The sequence below is a fragment of the Leptonychotes weddellii genome, chromosome 3 (assembly GCF_054177405.1).
Source record: "Leptonychotes weddellii isolate Sample4059 chromosome 3, ASM5417740v2, whole genome shotgun sequence".
NCBI lineage: Eukaryota > Metazoa > Chordata > Mammalia > Carnivora > Phocidae > Leptonychotes > Leptonychotes weddellii.
This window is the reverse complement of record NC_138371.1, coordinates 130,760,480-130,780,770: the sequence shown is the minus strand read 5'-3', so window position 1 is coordinate 130,780,770 and position 20,291 is coordinate 130,760,480. Positions and strand designations below refer to the sequence as shown.

At 32.5% G+C, this 20,291-nt stretch overlaps 1 long non-coding RNA gene across 1 annotated transcript in view; it reads right to left on the bottom strand.

The window, feature by feature from the left end:
* Positions 1–20,291, bottom strand: part of LOC145720659 (uncharacterized) — a 387,974-nt gene that overhangs the window by 230,529 nt on the left and 137,154 nt on the right. The window contains exon 3 of the long non-coding RNA XR_014143804.1: positions 4,145–4,198. This is a non-coding gene — a long non-coding RNA (uncharacterized LOC145720659). The remainder of the gene's footprint in view (positions 1–4,144; positions 4,199–20,291) is intronic.

The following is a 20,291-nucleotide window of genomic DNA, read 5'->3' as shown; positions in this document are numbered from 1 at the left end:
ATAAATATTAACATCTATCTTTCTTGACCATTATCGTCACCATTCCCTCAGTTCTCTACCTTATAGACTGTAATTTGATTCTCTTTCCCTCATTTCCTAGTCCAAACTGTCATGAATTATTTAATTTTTGGTCTTGAAATATGTTTTACAATTGTCCTTAATATGATTCAGTTTGATCTTCATGCCCACTGCTATTCTCCTAGTGGAGATTCTACTCGATTCAAGCTTAAGCAATTGAACTCCTTCAGAACAATTTTACTGATTTACATTTATCTGTCATAAATAATTTTCTGGAGCCACTACTTTTAGAATTTGACACTTATGATCAAATAGTTTCTTTAGTGACTTTGATCACCTACAAGAACTTGATTAAACTATTTTGCTTTGCTTTGAAGACCCTTCATTTTCTGACCCTCACTATTTCATTATTATTTACTCAGGTTTTCTGTACAAAGTGCCTTCTTCAGAAAAACTTCAATTCTCTATCATCTTATGGAAAATATATTCTCAGGGCAGTTACTTTCTTAGTCTAGATGTTCTTTCATTGTCTGTTTTTTTTTTTCTGTATTTGTCCATACTTAACTATCCTTCAAAGGTATCTTTGTTTCAGTTATTTCTTAAAGTTTTATTTGATTACACCAGATTGGCTGATCCCCTTTCCTTTGTAACATTTCTACCATTCTTACAGAATGCATAGTATAATAATTAATTACATTCCCAATTATTTATAAAGATTCTATTAATATTATATGTCTCAGGGTCTGCACATATTAATACACATATGGAGATGTACAGAAAAGCTCAATACCCTGTTCTCCAGAATCTCATAGTCATGTAGAGATAAAGGTAAGGAAACACATAACGAGAGTATCATGGAGTGTTAAACCTTGTAATATTTTTGAATGTTAAGGGAACATAGGACAGAAAGCAATAAAAAATTTCTTGGAAAAAGCACTGTGGGTTTCTCAGAGAGGGCTATCAAGTGGATTTGGTAGGCAAGCCCCAACATGGGGCTCCATCTCAACATCCATGAGATCATTACTGAGCTGAATTCATCAGTCAAACACTTAACCAACTGAGCCACCTGATGTCCCAATTGTTGTCAATATTTTTAAGGATGATTTGGTCAATACACTTATTCTATTTTTTATTTAGCAGTAAAATCTATCTTTGAATACAGTACAAGTACAGAGAGCAAGAGTAGAGGTTCAAAGCTTTTGATTCTTTTCTATTTTCATTTGGCCACTCCTTATTTATTATTATTATTTTTTTAAACAAAGCAAGAGTTTGCTAACTCTTAAGCCTTAGCACAATCAGTAGGGTTAAAATGACAATGAGTGGTTGATACCAGCAAAAATAAGCAGCACAGGCTTGTAAATTGTGTGTGTGTAAGGCAAGTGTTATAATTCCACAAAGTACACAGATTTTTTTTTAAGAATTTTTGAAGGAGAGGGGTTTAAACTGCCCTTAATATGTAGGAAGAAATTTAATAGTAGAAGAAAATAAAGAGATATCTTATTTTTATCTAAAAGATTTATGTTTATATTCCCCTGGGAGGAAAAGATTAATTATTCATAAATAAGTTGTCTTATATTTCTTTTATGTTCTATTAAAAACATATATTTTTATCCCTTATGGAAATACTAGTGTTCTATATTTTAAACATGAAAAATCTTACTGTGCTTATTAAATTTACCACTAGGCTGAGCATATTTTAAATACTCATAAAATAATTTATAAGACACATATATCACAAGAACATATTGTACTATTTTTAAAAAATTGAAAAATTCACTTGAAACAGGTCTTAACTAAGGGGTTTATATACCTGCATGTGTTTCAATTTCTTTAAATAACTATTGAATTTGGGGTCCCTAAGATAAATTTTTGAGGGAAAGTATAAAAAGTCAACATAAAAAATAAAAATACTTGTTTAAAAATCTATTTTAACCAAGTATTTATTTTTCACCAAATGTAATAAATTGATGACATTTCTATGAAAAAAAAAGACTTTCAAATTAAGTAAATGTATATAAACACCCTTCAGGTGACAGAAATTTCCAAATGTACATGCATTTTTGTATAGTATAATTTAAATTGGTTTTACTAACAAAATAAGAAAATAACAGTGTGGCATTTGCAGATAACTATGCCTGAGTTGCTGTGTTAATTTTAAAAAGATATTCATAATTGTTTTATGTTAATTGTGTTTGAAATAGCATCCATGAAATTACAGTTTTTATTTATTTATTGTACAATTATCTAAAATTATTTTCAGTCAAGGCCACCTAGCGTGTAAATAATGCCCTAAAATTTAAATCTATAGAAACAAATCACGTTCTTACCACGTTATTTATTTCTAAGTAGCATCATATCTGCATGCATAATAAAAGTTGCTGCTTTTTCCCCAAAATTAACAGTCAATTAACTATATGAATGCAGGTTTGGGTAACAGTTGTTTTGACATATTATTTTGCATTCCATTTTACAAGACTACAAATAATATATATACGCTTTAATTCACACCCCTAAGTAGTAATATATGATATTTTATAAGTATAATGTGTACAGTTAGTACCAAATCTACAGAAAGGAATACAATTTACAAATAGCATGTGTTGTTATGAAAGTATGGAAATGATAAAACACAACTTTCTTTTACAGTTAGTTCATTATATTAGAATTTGTTTCTTTTAACAAACATTGGAATTTCATTTTCATTTCAATATTAGGGAATAAAGCCTACTATATTTTCTTGTTCAGCGTCAATGTGTTTTTTTATTATCATGTGTTAGATACCTGACATAGATACACAAATGGAATGAATGACCCATCCAGCTGATTTTTTTCTGAACTTGCATTGTAATATTTTAAATGGGAAACTCAAAGCCACAAATTATTTTGTTAAATTGATATATTTTTACAACTGAAATACTATGAGTATATAAATCTACAGTAATCCATATTTCATGTGAATTTATTTGAAACATGAAAATGAAAATACATTTTCTTCTTTACTACTATATACACGGATATCCACATGACACATATACATAAATATCTATGACCCATGTAGGTATAATAAAAAGTCAGATAAGCATTAATGGCAATTATATTCATATTGAGTTAAATTACATGTGTGTGGCCTGTATGTGAGTGCAAAGTCTTTCACAAAGTTGGACACTGGGCATACCTGGATTTGCATCCAAGCAAACTTTGGCATTTATTAGCTGGCTCAACAAACAAATATATTGTAAATTCCCTTATCCTCAGTTGCTTAATTTGAAAAATGAAGTTAGTGTTGTTGTAAGGATAAATAAAATCAAATACATAAAATGCTATGCATGCAGTTAAATATGTCATTATTGCTCAATAAGTTGTATAGCCATAAATATGTAAAATGTTAAAATCTATATCTGGATGAAATATATGCTGTTTTAAATTGATATATTAATTTCCTAAATGTTTAATATCTAAGTACTACACAAGAGAACTATTTACTTCAAAGTAGATACATAAATTCTGTCTTTTTAAATACATTTATATCCATATATAAATACACGATCAACCAAGATGTCTTTAATGATCATTTTTATAGAGATAGAGTAAATAAATAATAAAATTAAGATGTCTTTTAGGAATACCTCATGTGTGCTAATTACAAGGTTCAAAAAATAGAGACAACATTTCTTGGGAAAACTGTTAGATTGTACTTCTTTCTATTATGCACCAATTGCAACCTCTCCTTTTGTACTATAATGCACATACAGAGAATTTTATTTGCCTTGATTAGATAATTGTAGTTTCTTAGAGCTGAACAAACATGATGAATTTTGAAAATCACAAATACATCAATTTTATAAGTCATGGCACTTTATGTCTATCTTTGAAACTACTCTCTGTGCCATTGTCATAATACCTGACATTTAGAACATCAATCCAAATTATTACTTGTGTGGATGAAAATATGTAGAGAAGAACTAAGAAAGTGTACATATAATGATCCAAGTTTTTTTTTAATATCTCAAATCTGTATAATGTTCACCATCTGTATTACCACCACCTGTTAGTTCCAGTCCCCATTATCTCAATGAGGTGAGAAATTGCATTAATGAAACAAGTGTATAGTTACTAAGGTTCCTACCTGAAATTCAAAGTCAAGTTTCTTTCCACTACACCATTCTCAAGATGCTGCAATCTAACGAGAAAGAAAATATTGGTACATAAATATGCATAATACAAGATTGAATATTGTACATTTCTAAGAGAGGTGCAAAAAAGTATTAAAAGGCTGAAAGGAGGGAGTAATTGCATATGGAGTGCAATACGAAAAAGAACTTTATTAAAAAGTTGTCATTTTAATAATTAACCTGAATGGGGGTGCTTGGGTGGCTCAGTTGATTAAGGGGTTAAGCATCTGTCTTCAGCTCAGGTCATGATCCCAGTGCCCTGGGTGTGAGTTCCGAGTCTGCTTCCGGCTCCCTGCTCCCTGGGGCGTCTGCTTCTCACTCTTCCTCTCCCTCTGCCTCTGCTCCTCTCCCCCCACTCATGTTCTCTCTCTCTCTCTCTCTGTCTCAAATAAATAAAATCTTAAAAAAAAAAAAAAAGAACCTGAGTGATTCTAAATAAGGCTTATTTTCATTGCCAACTAGGAAATATTTCAAACACTTTAAAACAATGTCTTCTTAAATCCTTATAAGCCAATTCCACCTCTAAAATTTAGGGCAACTAAAAGAAAAACAGTTTTTATCTAACTCTTGAGACACAAATCTTATTGTCAAAGCATTCTCCCTACTGCAATAGCCTCTTTCCCTCCCTTGCAATAGAATTTTGAATAAACCTCTCCTTACTAAGTGCAGATTTGTTTTTTACTAGACATCACATTTGAATGAGATCAAAATTCCTTTTTTTTTTTTTTAAAGATTTTACTTATTTATTTGACAGAGAGAGACACAGTGAAAGAGAGAACACAAGCAGGGGGAGTAGGAGAGAGAGAAGCAGGCTTCCCGCGGAGAAGGGAGCCCGATGTGGGGCTCGATCCCAGGACCCTGGGATCATGACCCAAGCCGAAGGCAGACGCTTAATGACTGAACCACCCAGGGACCCCGAGATCAAAATTCTAGACCATAAAAATATTCATATAGAGAGAGCCATCACTACTTTTTTATCTTATATTTTTTTTCTCCTGTATATAATTTCAAGAGTAAAACAGAGAAAATGTTTAGGAGATCAAAATCTTGAATAAATAAAAATGTATGCCATAAATAAAATAACACAGAAAATAATTCACTATAATAAAAGCACTTCAAAATCAAAATAGAAGTTACTTTCCTTTACATTTAATTGGAAATACTAATTATTATTTCATGACAAGCATACACATGTAACTCATGCACATATCTGGCTCTCTATTTACATTCCAATGCCATGAAAGCTCAAGGAATACTAGAATATGAAAATATTTTTGAGGTGCCTGGGTGACACAGTCAGTTAAGCACCAGACTCTTGATTTCAGTTCAGGTCACGATCTCAGGGTTGTGAGATCGAGCCCCACGTCGGAATCTGCTTGAGATTCTCCCTCTCCCTCTGCCCCTCCTGCTTGTGCTCTCTCTCTCTCTCTCAAATAAATAAATATTTTAAAAAATATATTTTCACTATAGATAATTAACCTGCAAAAGTAAATTTGAAATGTATTTACATTAAGAGGAAGCAAAAACTCAGGCATAGCCTAAGAAAATGCTAGCTAAGTAGAGTAGCAAACACAATGAGTTCATAGGTTGTAATAATCAAGCCACGTACAGGATCAAAAATAAAAAATAGATAACTTTGCTTAGGTGATTCTTCCTATGCTTTAAAATAAAACTATAATATTATGCTTAATTTTTTCTTGTTTGTTACTCTTACTTCAAAACTAAGGTTTACCATTCTTGTTTCAAAACGTAAAGGAAAAATACTAAAAATTCGTAGTTTATTTTACGGGTCAGTTTTCTTTAAACTAAGGCTTCGGAATATGTTTTAATCTAATATTTCCAAAAATCACACTTCTGTTCTTCATTGTATGTCCTCTACAGAAATCAGTTACGTTATCAAGGGACTGGATAATTTTAGTGCATTATTGATTTAGGAAAAGAGAATAGATGTAATTAATATCTACAAATGGCAATATTTACATTTATATTATACAATTTTTCTTGATTTAACCAAGTAATCAGTATAGTATTTTTTTTCAGCAACCATAGATTCTAAATTAATTGTAGCATTGTAATGCAATAGATTACAACTTTAAAGGAAGAAGGAGAAAAGCATTGGACATCCTACCCCTTTTGTAGTAATGTTACAGTGATAAGCCTCAGAAAGAACATGCATTTCATACTACTATAACTTTACTACTGTATGTTCACTGAGGAGATGCAAGTATTTGTAGCTCATTAAAGGTACATTAAAATTGTGTTGTGATTTATAGACAGTTGGTCATACTCTACTCCAAAAGTTAGTCTATGACTGATCCTTTTTTTTTTAACCCACACCATATGTGATTCTATTGTGTACTGCTTTTATATGTGAGTGTTAGATTATTACATTCCCTAGTCACCAACATTTTAAAGTAACCATATATTCACATTTATTCCATAATTATTCATCTGCAAATGTTGAAAATATTGCAGCTACTTAGTATTCACACTTTTATGAAAATATGTGAAATGAATTCCCCCTAAATATAGAATATATGCAGGCGAAAATTTAATGAAAAATTTCACACCCAAATTTATTGCTGAATTATTTGTCAGGAAATCCTCACTAGTCCATCAGCTGATGCTAAGGCTGATGCTAAACCCTACATGCAAAATCCACTTATCCCATTACTTCTTCACTATTTTGTTGTTTCCAAGCTAATAGACCATGATTTCATTTCCCAGGGAACAAGAATCTTTTTCTAGGGAGCCTTCTAAACTCCAGCAGGCCTCATCAGAAAACTGATAATCAATGAAGTGTGTACACATTAAATCCCCAAAGAATTCTGATAAAGTAGTGCATTTTTATAGCTTGCCTGTCTTCAGAGAAGCTTTACGAATGAAGCCAATTGCTTTCTCCACTGGGAGTTCTAGATGGTAGAGATCAAGGAAGAGGCTAATATTTACCATTTCACAAATTAAAGACTACATGGTAAGTTTAGTGTCAGACAGCTTTAATTATTTTTCCCCATTTTGTAGTTTGGATAGTTTAATACGGGTTTCCCTGCAGCTGACAACTTGGAGTGAAAAACCAAGCAGAAGGACAGCGTTTGCTGAGGCAGATAATGTAGCTCAGAAATGCAGAGGATTTTCTGGGATGCAAGACAATGTTTTGCATCCCTTTAGCTACCCAACTGAGTGAAAATTCCAATATTCATCTAATGCAGAGAACGTAGGTAATGATACAGTTTTCTGTGCATTTGACTGAGATAGAAAAGATGTAAAAATAACCTGACATAAAATATACAATATTTGTTAAAATTACATCACTTATACTGAAGGATACAGAGAATCAATGTATATTTTGAATGCAGTGCGCAGAAAACATTATTGTTTGTACATGTAATTTATGGACTGTTTTAATGTATTCCTATTATTTTTATTGTTATTTTTTACAAATAATATTGTTGACAATTTAGGAATGTGAAAAAATCAGGATGACGTTCTTCTGATGCTAAGAAAGAGTTTTAAAAGATTTCGATTCTAATTTGGTGTTGTACATTTTCAAATTTAAAGGACTAATTGTTTAAAAACCTGCAGCAGCCCCTTAGGAACATACCATTCTTGTAACCGAGGGAAACTGCAAGAAAGTGCTTGGCTGGAAACTCATTCTCCTATTCGTTTCTAACAGTCTCTAATTAGACCCATTATGAGCCATGAGTTAGATTCCTGATCTTTGAATTTCATACTTGCATTTTTCTCAGTATATATTCTCACTAATTCATGAAATTTTCCTTGAGCCTCTTATGATCCCTTGAGGACATTAATTTCTTTTTGAATCCCCAGCACCTAATAGAATGTACTTATTTCTGGATGTGCCATTTATTCAATCATTCAGTCACCCATACATTCATTCATTCACTGATCAACCCATCAGTCAGTGGATAATTATTGATTACCAATTATGTGTCATGCTGCATATTAAACCTTGAGAATTCAAATATAAATTAAATTTAGCCACTGCCCTAGAGAAGCTTATTGTGAAGCAACTGTTTCTCATCTTAAAGTCCTTATTGATTTACTTTCAAAACATACAAGAGAGTCTTTAACAAGACTTACTATATTAGTCAGATTTACTGTAGTAAAAAAATCTCAATGGCTTGACAATGAAGCTTGCTTATGTACAAGCTAGGGGCTCTGCTCCTGCTCTGTGTTCTGGTTTCATTTCAGGATCCAGGAGATACCTGAATGAAGAAGAAGCCTCCTTTTGGATTACAACATTAATGTGGTAGAGAGTAAATTGCTAGAGAGATAGCAGAAACACACATGGCATTTTAAGCTTCTTCTCAGAAGTGGTATGAAGTTACTTCCTCTCCTGTTTTATTGGCCAGAGAAAGTCATATGAAAAAGACTGACAAGAGAGTAGGGATCAAGTTTCTGAGTCACGTGGGAACATGGCAGTAAGTATGTATGGACAAATCACTCTAGCAAAGGAAGGAAAGGACTTGGAGTAAGCATGTAATCTGCCAATTTATCTGAGATCTTGCTCTTTATGGGGCATTGTGATTTTGATATGATATTTCATAATGGTATTTCTAATTAGGTAGTGATTAACAATTATTTTAAATATTTTAATATAATACATTTTATTCCTTAGGTAACTTTTAACCACATTCCCGCAAACCAAGTCTTCATAGTTTGTATCATAAACATTAAATTACCAGAAGATGAAAGAACTGCAAAATAGTTTCTATTATGAAAGAGCACATAAAAATTAGTAGAGAATAAGTTTTGGTATTTTGCCTGGGAAACAAGTCAGATACTGCTACACATAATTCTCTCTGTATTAAAAGGATCATTACACATGCTAAAATATGTGTAGCATGCTGTTATATAAAATATTGCTAAGTAAGGTACTTAACTTTGGAAAAGCAAAATGTTTATTTTTTTATATATACCTATAGATACCTGTATATATGAATAAGTTTATTCACTGAAAATTAGAATTTTTATCTCAGAGAAGCTTACCTTCTATATTCCTCTCAGCTAGTTAGAAGCCTAAGGAAGAGAAGAATCCTATGAACAGAATGTTTTAGGTGAAATACAGCTGCAGGGTTGAAATTTCATTATAATTCTATTCTATTTCCATAGCCCCACAGGAACACATATACTTAATTCATCAGAGCCCCTTTATTATCTTTGCAACACCCCCAACATCCACATCGACCCCAAGTCCATTAATATGGCCAGTTATAACATTTACAAAGTGAATCAGGCTTTGAAACAGAACAGTACTGGCAGCATGTTTCATATGCTTCTAAAACACATACAGAAAAACTGCACAGCATGATTTTTCTCAAAAGAATAACAATAGTCTCTTTATATACCTAAAATAAAAAACCTATGTTCATGCTGATACAGTTAGGTGGTTTCAATTCCCATTCATAAGGTGATGTATTGATTTGAAGATGAAATATATAACAAGTTCCTCATTTGAAAGAAGTCATCTCTACTGCCAGCTATTGTAAAATACCCTATTTTGTATAAGTAGAAGACAGTCACTCAAAAACAATTCCAAATTAGCTTAGGAAAAAAACGCAATGTAGAGAAAATGTTATACTTCATTGTATACTCTCTTGACACTAACCTACATACATATATTTTCCCCTTTTTTTCTCTCTTTTCAAATATTCAGAAAGTAACATGTTCATCCCTCTAGTGAATGAATGTTAAGGTGATACTGATTTTATTTTACAAGCCCATTTACGAATACAAGTTTTTTCTTATGTTCTCAGTCTTAAATAACCTTCTCTATATTCTTTCTTACGTAATATATCTTACACTAAATATATTTATGAGTTTCTTCTTTTTTCTTTGCCCCCTTGGATTTTTTCTTTTGCTTTTACTTAGTCTCCTTTGTGTCTTTCCTATGCTTGTTCTTTTAAACGATATTATATAACAAAGCTTATTTTTAACAGTTTTATTCATAATAGCAATACTATTAGCAATAGAAAGAACTAATGTGCATGGAACACTTGCTTTAAACTTGGAAATCCCCAATGTCATTTACATGTAATGATTCACTGACTATCCATAATAACTACAAAAAGTAGAAACGATCATCATCAGCCATCAGATAAAGTGTACTGGGTTTCATATCTGGAAAGCCTAACTCAAGGATAAGTTATTGTGTACTATATGCTTCTCACACCACCTGCTTCCTATGTGAATATGCTGAGGCAACTGACTCCCAAATTTATATTTCCAATTCAGATATTTCACAAGAGCTCCAGATTTATGTATCTAACTCCTTACAAAAAATGTCCACTCATAAAAATAGCTGAAATTCAGCAGGTTGAATACCAAATTGATTTCTATCCCTCCATCATAGGTCCTCTGTGATGTTTTCCATGTCAGAGACACAATACTGACCTCCCAGTTGCCCTAGTCATAGACCTGACCTTGTTTCATTCATTGCCTCCAATCCAAAAACAAGTCCTGTCAACGTGGTTTCCCAAATATATCTCAAATCATCCACTTGTCTCTGTCTCCATGGCCACCACCACTATTTTGCAGGGATCTAAAATATCTTCATTCATCTATCTTAATTCCATTCCATTTTCCACAATTTGACAAGAGAGATTTTTTAAAAATTCAAAACTGTCATTTCCTTGCTTAAAACTTTTCAACGGTCCTTCATTGTCTATATAAGTTCCCAAAGTCTTAATGTAGTGTACAATTTCTTCCCCAAATTTTCTCTTGGCTTATCCCCAGCCCCTTAATGTCACAACCGACTGAACTGTAGTCTTGGGTTTCCTCTTCTGCACATCTTGTTTCCTCCTTTTGCTTTGCTTCCCTGTTCATTAAGCTGGTTCGGTATTTCTTGTAAATTTAAACTATGCCTACTCTATGCCATTCCATTTCAAGGTATGCACCTAAGAGAAATGAAATATATGTCCAAGAAAGACTTGTATAATAACCTTCCTAGCAGCTTGAACAATAAGAGGGAAAAACTTAAAATAACCCAAATGCTCATCAACAATAGAGTGATGGGATAGTCTGTCCCCAAAGAGGACTGCTCAATTAACCACACTTCCTATTACTCATTCCCTTATGTTCTCCTCTTCCTTGAGTTTTGTGTCACTCTTGTAATTTGCTTTTGATTGATGGAATATACCAGCGGTGAAGTTTCATGATTTCCAACACTGGTTCATAAGAAGACTTGCAACTTCCTCCTGAGTCTCTTGGAATATTCTCTCTTGATATGGTCCCTCACAGAACCCAGTTATGTGGCTATGAAAAATCCAAGCTACATGAAAAGCCATCTGTTGGCACTCTGGCTGATAAATCAGCTAAAAACCTGGCCAATATCCAGCATCAACTGCAGTCATGAGACAGAGCCATTTGGGACATCCAGCCCCAATATCAATCTGACCAATAATGCGGGTGAAACCCTGAGTTGATTACTGCCCAGGTGAGCCCAGCCAATCCTCAAAACTGTTAGAGGTAATAACTGTTGTTTTGTGGTAATTACATAGAAATAGATAACCAGAACAAAATCATAGACAAAATATTGTATATTCAAGTAATGTTATGCTACACTGAACTAATAATGTATAAAGTGGTGTGCAAAAGATTCTTCATACAAAATAGTACATACTGTGTGACTCAATTAATATTAAGTTTAATTTTTTCCTTTAAATTTTATATTATTTTTAAACCATCTTTCTTTTTTTTTCTTACAAATTTTTACTTAAATTCTAGTTAGTTAACATATAATGCAATATTGGTTTCAGGAGTAGAATTTAGTGACTCATCACTTACATATAACACCCACTGCTCATCATAACAAGCGTCCTCCTTAAGACCCATCACCCATTTAGCCAATGCCCCACCCACTTCCCTTCATCAACCCTCAGTTTGTTCCCTATCCTTAAGAGTCTTTTATGGTTTGCCTCCCCCTCTCTTCTTCTCTCTTTTTTTTTCCTTCCCACATGTTCATCTGTTTTGCTTCCTAAATTCCACATATGAGTGAAATCATATGGTATTTGATTTTCTCTGACTTTTTTCACTTAGCATAATACACTCTACCTCCATCCACTCTAGCTCCATTAGAGAAAAACAAATTTTAAAAAATCAAAATTTAGAAAATCTCTCTTGTCAAATCTGGCAAGATTTCATTCTTTTTTATGGCTGAGCAACAGTCAATTGTGTGTGTGTGTGTGTGTGCGTATCACATTTTTTTATCCATTCATCAGTTGATGGACACTTGGACTCTTTCCATAGTTTGGCTATTGTTGATAATGCTGCTATAAACATCAGGGTGCATGTACCCCTTCAAATCTGTATTTTTGTATCCTTTGGGTAAATACCTAGTAGTACAATTGCTGGATCATGGGGTAGCTCTATTTTTTAATTTTTGAGGAACTTGCATACTGTTTTCCAGAGTGCTGCATCAGTTTGCATTCCCACAGTGTAAAAAATTTTCCCTTTCTCCACATCTTCGTCAACATCTGTTGTTTCCTGTGTTGTTCATTTTGGCCATTCTGACAGGTGTAAGGTGGTATCTCATTGTGATTTTGATTTGTATTTCCCCGATGGTGAGTGATATTAAACATCTTTTCATGTGTCTGTTGGCCATCTGTATGTCTTCTTTGTAGAAATGTCTGTTCATGTTTCCTATCCATTTTTTTATTGGATTATTTGGGGGTTTTTTGGTGTTGAGTTGTATAAGTTCTTTACAGATTTTGGATACTAACCCTTTATCAGATATGTCATTTGAAAATATTTTCTCCCATTCTGTAGGCTGCCTTTTTGTTGATTGCTTCCCTCACTGTGCAGAAGCTTTTTATCTGGATGAAATCCCAATAGTTCATTTTTGCTTTTGTTCTCCTTGTCTCTGGAGACTTGTCTAGTAAGAAGTTGCTATGGCCGAGGTCAATAGAGGTTTCTGTCTGGGTTCTCCTCTAGAATATTGATGGTTACCTGTCTCAGATTTAGGTCTTTCATCCATTTTGAATTGATTTTTGGGTATGGTATAAGAAAGTGGTTCAGTTTCATTCTTCTGCATGTTGCTGGCCAGTTTTCTCAACACCATTTGTTGAAGACACTGTTTTTGTTTTTTTGTTTTTTTTTTTTCCATTAGATTTTCTTTTGTCAAAGATTAGTTGACCATATAGTAGTTTAAATTTTTAAAAAATGTCAACTCATCTATGGTGACAGAAATCAGAACAGTGACTGTTACGATAGGTAGGGATGGATTAGAAGTGGTCATGAGGTAATTTTCTGACATGATGAAAATATTCTATATCTTGATAAATGGTTTGTTACCTGAGTGTTTATGTTTGTCAAAACTCAAGTTGTGCACTTAAGATATGTGTTTCACACTATGAAAATTATACCTAAAATATTGTCATTAAGCCAAAAACAGTCTTTTTATAACAATAGCCACTTGTTGGTCTTAGGTAAGTTATTAATGGCTACACATTTTTCTTATATCACTAAAACAGTTATTGTAATATTTAAGGTAGCATGTATATTCTCAAGACTTTCCATTTTACCAATTTAGCATACCTTATTTCTTTAACTATTTCTCATATGACATATTTTTAAGTCTTTTCAATACCTGTATATTTCCTCTACTTAAGTTGTCATTTGTCAATAAATATTACTTACTGTCTAAAGGCTGAACACACAATTCCAAAAGAAAGAACCATGGTGGAGAACCACAGGATTATATTCTTCATTACGTGCAAACAAAATCATACTAGTACAAACTATGATTTGTTTCAGTTTTGGCAAACTCATGGTATCCACAGTAAAATAAAAAATAATAAAAAAAAAACTGAGCACCTTTGTCTACCTATATGCTTTCTGATGATTTTAATCTTCATTCTTGAAATAAGTGACTCCTTCTACATAGCAGTTCTGAAATAATTTTTTTCATGCCCACATTTGCTGTCATCCCAAACCACGTTACATGCTCATGCTCTGGGCTCTGTAAATATCTCTGTCATTGAAGCTTAATATATTGTTATGAATTGATTCAGCAAAGGAGTAGTGTATTGGCCATATTTTATCTCTAGCATTCAACACCATCTTAAAATTCCCTTGTGACAAAAAATTGTTATTTTTATTGTAATTTTTGGATATTCACCTACAAGCTATAATGATCAAAATTATGCCATAATGTATACAAACAGATTCTAGCCAGTAGGTCAATATTAGATAAATGAAATAATAACTATAAGCAATAACCACAGGCTGTGGAACATTTTAGGTTTTATTTTTTAGAAATGTGTGAACAAAAAAACATGAAACATAAGTACACTGAGATACTGGAATAATAAAAACATCATAACAACACAATTCAAATTTCTCCCACTTCCTTAAGGGGATTTATTGGTATTATCTTCAAAAAGCCCTTCAGATAACCATGAAGTCTATGAAAGCCTTGTATTAAAAGCGCTGAAGAAAAATGCTTCCAGGAATTAAAACACATTTATTAGATTTAGATATTGCCTATTTACATTTCTATGAAATTTCATGGTAAATGACAGTTCACTGGTAAATATTTTTCTCTACATCTGATATGAACCTAGCATCATTTGGTTCATAGTGGAAGTTTTGAATAATCACTTTTATATCTGTAAATATCTGGGGTTTTTTGCTCGAGAGGCATTGTTCATTTCAGTGTCTTTAGGTCAGTATCCAACCCTCACCTCCAAAAGCATCACTTAAAAGACTAATAAGAAGAGTAATATGATTGAAATATTTTAGATAAAATAAGTTTGAGCACATAAATTAAATTTTTAACTATGAATAAGATAACCATAATTATCTCTCAAGATACCATTTGAAAGCACATTAATTGAATGTTGCATATAGAAATTTTTTTAAAAATCTAAAAAATGAAGGAAATATGTAATATAAAAACAATAAAATTACAAGATCTCAACCATCACAATTTAATATATATGTTAGGCCTAAGTAAATACAACAGTTTAAGCTATAAAAGACTTCCAAAACAAAGAACAACCTGAATAAATCACTTATTTTAGCAATATTACCTTTTCCATGAAGCTCATTCAAAGCATTAGGGACCCACAGTTTTCCAGAATCACGTAGCATAATAAAGCTTCCATGACATATTTTTTTTTTTTAGCTTTCTTAATTCTGATGACATATAGAAAAAAGAAAGTGGAAAAAAGAAGGGAAGGAATAGAGGAAAAATACCAAAGAAAAAGAAAGGAAGCCTGATGTCAGTCTACACAGACATTTATTAAAGTCTCTACATATGTAAATAACATATCTAAATAACAAATTATAAACTAGGCTGGTCTGCAATTGGGTTAATTATTTCTTCTGCTAAATTATGAGTATTTCTTATAATTTTATATTAATTTTCATTTGAAGCCAATTACACTTCCTCTTCAAATTACTAAGCCAGATGATTCAAAACAAGGATTTTCTAAGCTTTAGATTAACACATGCTCAATAGTTCATTTGAAATGAAACGAAAAATTAACTTCTTTCCAGCATCTTCCAAATCTATTTCTCTCACTGAATTGTCCATCCTATTTAATGGCATACAATATGGCACTTACCCCAGAAGAAAGCCTATAATCATTCTTGACATCTTTTCCACTTTTTCCTTATCCAATTTACAACAAATTACTCTGTATTTCATCTCCTAAATATCATTCAACATCAATGGTTATAATCTGAGCCACCACCACTAATCTAATAATTTCACACATACAAATGTCTTCTGAAATTTATCCTCTAAAATGAAAATCAGACCTTGTCCTTTCTTTTTCAAAAATGCTTGATGCCTCTACATTGTATTCATGACAAAATTCTAATTTATTTTGTAGGATATAAAATTTCCTTGAATTGCATCCTCTGCTTCTTTAATCCACCTTACAAACAAAAGCTATCATTGATCTAATTTGGTATCTCATCTTACAATTTCCTCTTGGATCAACTCCCACATGTGAATTCTCCCTCACTTTTCTTTACCTGACTAGCTCCTACTCATTCAACTATCAATTCTAATTAACTCCTTAGGGAAGCATTCCCAAGCAGCCCCAGTTGATTTAGAATACTTTCATAATTCTTCTTCAGTCTTCAGTGCCTTCATTTGCATAACACTTATCAAAATATATGGTAACTTTCTGTATAATTACTGTCTATGACAGTAATTCTCAAAATTGTTGAGAAAGATCCTGCATTTTATTTCTGAATTCCTAGCATCTGTCTCCATGCTACATAAGCACTGGTACATGGAAAGGTGTTTTTGAATTAACGAAGAAATCCTCAAATAAATAAAGAATTGAATAAATAGAATTGTGCATTAAAAATAGATTAAGGAGGAATTCCATTGGGGATAATGACAAACTGACCATCTGTTTGTTGAAGATTTACTAAACCAAGATAACAGAAAGACAAAGGCTGATGCTGTTAAACCTGACATTTATAACTACGTTATCATCTGGGGATTTGCCAATTCAAGTTGGACAACCTTGATGCATAAAGGCTAAAAGAAACTTTCAACAGTCTTTGGAGGCTAGGGTGACAGAACTGGAAGTCAAAACCAAACAAGAGACTCTGAAGGATTGCACCCTCGAAGTAATGAAAAAACAGATATATTTCAAATATTCATAGGGGATTGTAGCTCATCTTTAATCATACCAATCTCTAAAATTAGATCCTAACAAATAAAAAATAATACAACAAAATTAATTCTAAAATTTATATCTAACAAACCCAACTGAAATAGGTTAATTTGTGTCTGGCAAATATAAATGTAGATCTTATCTGGAGGAACATAATATAATCATAAACCTCAAATTACTTCCACGGAAATTTTATAGTACAAGAGCCATCATATAACAAAAAATAATTAGAAAAAGAAGAAAAAAGACAATATGAACCAGAAGCAGCAGACATTATATAAAATACAAACAGACCCCTGAGATATCTCCAGATTTTAGAGTTAGCAAAAACAAACAAAAAACAAAACCACAATTTTAGATAAATACTTAAAATATTCAAGGGTAAATTAAATTTATAATAGAACTGTAACCTACAAAAATCAAAAGGGGAAACCTGAATGAAATGATAATATAAACCAAAACAAGAAATCAATAAATGTTTCTAATTACCTATTAGACAGAATTGAAAAGAGAATTAGTAGAGTGGAAAATAGGTTATAATAAAAATATCAAAATAATCACAGGAAAACAACACGAAGGTAAACACATACAAGTATAAAAGATTTAAGAATACAAAAAGAAGGTCCAATATACATGCAACTCAAGCTCCAAGAGGAGAGGAGGAGAAAGTAGCAAAAGTAATTGGTGAAGACGTAATATCTGAGACTATTCCAAATGTGAAGAGATAGTTTCAAGGAAGAAACAAATAGATTGATAGTTACCTTTTTTTTTTAAGATTTTATTTATTTATTTGACAGGGAGAGACACAGCGAGAGAGGGAACACAAGCAGGGGGAGTGGGAGAGGGAGAAGCAGGCTTCCCACAGAGCAGGGAGCCTGATGCGGGGCTAGATCCCAGGTTCCTGGGATCATGACCTGAGCCGAAGGTAGACGCTTAACGACTGGGCCACCAGGGAGCTCTGATAGTTATCTTTTCCAAAAGTAACAATAGAAGCCAGAAAACAATGTTTAAAGAAAATAATTGCAAACTCAGAATTTAACACACAACAAAATATTCTTCAGGATGAAAAATAACATAAAAAATATTTTCTAAGAAACAATAACTGAGATAATTTGCCCAAAGTAGTCATGGACAACAACAGAATTATAAAAGTAGGGGCACCTGGGCAACTCAGTCCATTAAGCTTCTCCATCTCCCTCTGCCTGCCACAACCCCTGCTTGTTCTCTGTCTCTGTCTCTCTATCTCTGTCAAATAAATTTTAAAAAATTATAAAAGTAGTGCTTGCGCTTCAAGTGATGGGAATAACAACATATGGAAGTAGAGGAATAAAGGGAAAATGAAAAAAAATTGAAAAATATATTTGGTAATGATGAACTTCTTGTTCAGACTAACTCTTGCACTGAAAACAACTAGAAAACCTTTATAAAGGGGGCTCCTGGGTGACACAGTCGGTGAAATGTCTGACTCTTGGTTTCTGTTCAGGTCATTATCTTAGGGTCATGAGATCTAGCCCTGCATCAGGCTTTGCACTCAGTGTGGAGACTGCTTGAGGTCCTCTCTCCCTCTTCCTCTGGCACTTCTGCTCATCCTCTCTCTCTCTCTCTCTCTCAAATAAATAAATCTTTAAAAAAAAGAAAATCTTCATAAAAATATAAAGATTCTGAAAGCTTCAGTGAGCCAACCAAAGAGTGAGGGTTGGTGGGGCTAAGATATGTAAAAAGAACAAAGCTTGAAAAAGTCAGCCTGGCATTCCCTAATGCTTTTGCATTAGCAGTCTCTGACAATTCCTGTCTATTCAGAGTATATTGTAAGAATCATAAGTCTAGGGTAAAAATCTTGTGTCAGACCTCATGATAAACCTCCCATAGCAACACTGTGAGAGTAAAGGTGAACTAGAAAGGAGAAACTTTAAAAATTATTCATATGGATTAAAGTTCAGGTTTGTTTCATTATCTTAGTAAATTTCCGACTGAATTAAAATAACCTTAACACCTGTAGCCCACTGTCAGCCAAAAGCAAAAGTAAATCCTCTATAGAGGAATATAACAAAATATCCCATAGTTTCAAAATACTTATACAATCATTAAAATAAAATGTATTGCTGTCAAATACAATGCACAAAACTCAAAAATAATCACACATGTAATGGCAAAAGGTGTGACTAAAAAACAAGCAAAATGAATATCATTTGACACAAATATACAGGAGAGTCAATGGAATTATAAGACAAAGAAAACTATACTCAAATAAAATTTAATGATTTAAATGCATGCATACAAGAAGGTTTGAAGGCAATATAAATTAATTAAATATCTATCCCATATCAAGAATTCAGAAAAAAAAGAATACCGAATTTAATAAAAGTAGAAATAAGTTATAAAGTTATAAAAATTAGTGCATAAATTAATTAAAAGTAAAAATATAACAAAGTGATCAGACTAAAAGTTTATTCCTTAAAATGATTAAGAAATTTTATAGTAAGATCAGTAATAAAGAGTACACATAAACAGTATCAATATAAGAAAATGAGGGCATCGCTACAGATCCCTCATAGACTAAAAATACCAAAGAGGTTTCAAGAGCAACTTTCTTCCAAATAAATTTGAAAATTTAAAAGAAATGAAAAATTTCTTTAAAAAATCTGTAACAACTGGAACTTACAAGGAAAAAATAGAAATCCTGAGTATTAAAAAAAACTACAAATAGAATTGAATTTATAACTAAACTCCTCCTTATGATTGTTACAATTCCTACATGACTCGTCTATCCCAGGGACTAGGCATACCACTCTAAGAGTCTCAGAGGGGGAGAGTGAAGAAGAAATGTCGAGAGGAAATACACATTCAATTTTTAATTTCAGTTACCAAACGAGGATTTCAAAACTTGTGACAAGAGATAAGAGTTTGAGAAAAATATTTTTGCATTTCCAAAGGCTAAATTTTCAAAAGCCTAAATCTGAAGATCCCAGGACCTAATATATATTTAAAAAAACTGAAAAAAGGGCATACTGTAAATTAATAAAAACCAGTTTCTCTACAATAGGCAAAATAAAATTAATTAAATTGGGAGGATGGAGAAGAAATCCAGAAGAGCATAGAAGTGAAGACAAATTTAGGGAGATAAAACCAATTTCCTAGTAGCCAGGCAAGAGTAGAAGATTAAAATTCTCCGGTGTGCTAACTTGCAAAGTCACTGTCTCTCCCTCCAGGAACTATAGGCTATTTATTTCTCCTTTCTACAAATCTCTAGGAATTTAGATCTATAAATGGGAATAAGGAAGATGGGAAACATGCACATTGCCAATACAAAATGACCTGCTTTCCCCTTGACTACATGGAAATGGTCTGCCCTGAGCACAGTGATGCTTGAGATAGAAAGTAATAATCACTGGACAAAGTTACCTTTTAGGAACAGCTGAATTTATAGTCTGTGAAATTTATA